This window comes from Cebus imitator, unplaced genomic scaffold (genome assembly GCF_001604975.1).
Source record: "Cebus imitator isolate Cc_AM_T3 unplaced genomic scaffold, Cebus_imitator-1.0 Scaffold21, whole genome shotgun sequence".
Lineage (NCBI taxonomy): Eukaryota > Metazoa > Chordata > Mammalia > Primates > Cebidae > Cebus > Cebus imitator.
Genome location: NW_016107336.1, coordinates 5,192,509 through 5,196,322, shown reverse-complemented (window position 1 = coordinate 5,196,322; position 3,814 = coordinate 5,192,509).

Genomic DNA, 3,814 nt, shown 5'->3' with positions numbered 1-3,814 from the left:
AAAAAAAAAAGACCCTCAGACAAGCAAAAGCTTCCAAGGACAACTCTGTATCCAGGAAGAGCACTTGTGATGGCAAAAGAGTTCTCCAACAGCTGCTGCCCTGAACCCTTGGAGCTCACCAACTAGGTCTGCCATGGCCAGGCTCTGGTCTATAAAATGCACAGAACTGCCAAGGCATAGCTGGTGGGGTCCCTGAGATATGTGAGGGACATAGGTTAGGGGTGTGTGGAAGAATACGTGCAGGGAAAGGAGGCTGGAAGTACTGCCTCAGGACCATAGAGAAACCAACCTGGCCAAAATGATCAGTCATTTCTTAGATGAGGTGCACCTAAAAGTATTGTTATTGTTTGATGGTGCTTTTTTACTTTGCAAGACATCTTTCAACAATAGTAAGCTCAGAAGTGAAAGTTTAGGCCAGGCACAGTCACTCACACCTGTAACCCCAGCACGTTGGAGGCCAAGGCAGGAGGACTGTTTGACCCAAGGGGTTAAAGACCAGCCTGGACAACAGAGCAGAACCCCATCTCTATTTTAAAAAATAATTTTTAAAGTAAATAAATAAAAGTGAAAGTTTACACTTCGTAAAATATTAACTGAGGAATATTCTATCCTCAAGTCAGTTGATGAATGTGAAATTGAATATAATGTCCTCATTGGCCACTCTCTACAAAGTGATATCCAGAACCAAATGAAAACCCCAAAACACAAATCTGAAGAAGTTTTTTGTTTTTGTGGTTTTTGGGGTTTGTTTTGTTTTGTTTTTAGACAGAGTTTTGCTCTATCACCCAGGCTGCAGTGCAGTGGCATAATCTCCGTTCCATTCACTGCAACCTCCACCTTCTGGTTTCAACCAATTCTCCTGACTCAGCCTCCCACACCTGGCTAATTTTTGTATTTTTAGTAGAGACCAGGTTTCACCATATTAGCCAGGCTGGTCTCAAACTCCTGACCTCAGGTGACCCACCTGCCTCAGCCTCCCAAAGTGCTGGGATTACAGGCATGGGCCACTGCACCCAGCCTGAAGTGTCATAATCTACATCAAAAATTAGTAGTGGCCAGGTGCAGTGGTTCACACCTGCAATCCCAGCATTTTAGGAGTCTGAGGTAGGAGGATCACTTGAGGCTAGGAGTTCAGGACCAGCTTGGGCAATATAGAAAGACCTTGTCTCTACAGAAACAAAAAAAAAAAGGCTAGCCAATTGCGGTGGGACACATCTGCAGTCCTAGCTACTTGGGAGGCTGATGTGGGAGGATCCTTGAGCCCAGGAGTTCGAGACTGCAGTAAGCTATGATTGTGCCATTTAACTCCAGCCTGGGCAACAAAGCAAGACTCGATTTCTATTTCAAAAAGAAAAAAAAAGACTAGTAGCTATTTGGGGAATCCTGTATTTAGAGCTTACAAGTTATTACATGCAGCTGTGGAAGGTGCTCACATGACATTTAGATCTAGTAATTATTCTGCTACACTGACTTTGCCAATTTTTATTTCATGTTTTTGTGTTCATGTACCAAAAGTGAAGCAAAAGCTATATAAAGTGTTAAGATTGATTGAAGAATTTTATAAAAATTTCACTGTTGCTAATTTTGTATCAGTATTATCAAGGCTTCACCTAGAAAAATCAATTAATTCCAACAATGGTTTAATTTTATCTAATTCATGGAATCAATGTAAATTTTTTGGAATTGTAGTCTGTTTAAGATGAAACATATATGACATAATTGTGAATCTTACTGTAAATTTAGCTTAAATTTTCATACTTAAGGTAAAAGTATTTGTTTTTGCAGTGATAATCTACATAAATATTTTGGTAGAACATGATGTCATGGTAAAAACAGTATCTTGGCCGGGCACAGTGGCTCATGTTTGTAATTCCAACACTTTGGTAGGCTGAGGCAGGCGGATCATGAGATCAGGAGTTCAAGACCAGCCCGGCCAACATGGGGAAACACTGTCTCTACTAAAAATACCAAAACAAAAAAAATTAGCTGGGCGTGGTGGCATGTTCCTGTAATCCCAGCTACTCGGGAGGCTAAGGCATAAGAATTGCTTGAACCCAGGAGGCAAGGGTTGCAGTGAGCTGAGATCCCACCATTGCACTCCAGCCTGGGCGACAGAGCAAGACTGCCGCTGTGGAGGATGCGGGAGAGATCTTATTAAATTAAGGTATCTAATTTTAAAGATGCAGAACTATAACTGGAGTTGGGTACGGTGTAAACAGAAGTCATAACTTCATCACCAAAGAAGTTACATTATTGTATCAATTGCAATGAAACCATATTTGTAAAAATTTACAAATTTTGAATATGCCAATTAAACTACAAATTTTTGTGATAAAGTTGATAAGTTGATGTTGATTACAAAAATAAAAAATAAAAAAAAAAAACAACACCTCAGCCTGGCAGTACTGAACTTTGTTTCCTTTCTGCTACCCATTATCCATTGGAAGTATTTAGTAAAATCAGCCTGTGTCTGACCAATAATACTGAACTTTATCATAAATAAGTCCTCTAGATTTAGTTTGCATTTTGTTCACTGTCAGTTAGAAATTTTAATCAAAGAAGTCAAGGAGCATCAAACAAACAAACTTCAGTTTTTGGATAATTACAACTATTAAAAACCAGACTTACAAAGAGGGAGACACCGAAACATCCCAGCTACAGCAAAGGAGTTAGGAAATAAATTAAACTAATTGCCTTCAGATCCTGTCCAAGATTTAGTTTTGAGATTCCATAATTGTTCTTTGGAATATATCTACATGTGGGGAGAAACTTTTACATTGTCTACTGGATTGGAACAGAATTAGGAAGGTCTATGAATTTATGGCATCTCAGTTTGAGGAAACATGAGAACAATCATAAATGGAGATAATTTATGTGATAATCTTTGTCTTCTATTTGTCAAAGCAAAGAAAGGGACTCTGAATTGAAGCAAAAAGAACAGTAATCAAGAGGTATATTTCAGCCAATTATTTATACTTTTTTTTTCTTTTTTTGAGATGGAGCCTCACTCTGTTGCCCACCCTGGAGTGCAGTGGTGCGACCTCAGCTGACTGCCTTCTCCACCTCCCGGGTTCAAGCAATTCTCCTGCCTCAGCCTCTCAAGTGCCTGGGATTACAGGTGCCTGCCACCATGCCAGGCTAATTTTTTTTTGTATTTTTAGTAGAGACAGGGTTTCACCATCTTGGCCAGGCTGGTCTTAAACTTCTGACCTCATGATTCACCCACCTCAGCCTCCCGAAGTGCTGGGATTACAGGCATGAGCCACCACACCTGACCTATTTATACATTTTAACACAAAAAAATATTACAATTAAGAGCACTTCCCATTCAGCAGAATTTACTCCATTTTTACCAGATAACTTAGCTCTTCTAGAGAGATTATATTTCTCAAGTAAAAATATTATGGTTTACAGAGAAGAGTCAATCTCAATTTTATTCACATGCAGTATACCTTTTAAAAAGATCCAGACATTATGAGAAGTTAAAAATAAGTCTATTTCAGAAAAAAAAAAATGCAGTATTGGCCAAGTATGGTGGCTCACATCTGTAATCCCAGCACTTTCAGAGGCCAAAGTGAATGAATTACTTAGGGCCAGGAGTTCGAGACCAACCTGACCAACATGGCAAAACCCTGTCTATACTCAAAATACAAAAATTAGCTGGGTGTGGTGGCATGCGCGTGTAATCCCAGCTACTTGGGAGGCTGAGGCATGAGAATCCTTTGAACCTGAGAGGCAGAGTTTGCAGTGAACCGACACTGCACCACTATATTTCCCGCCAGAGTAACACAGCAAGACTCTGTCTTCAAAAAAA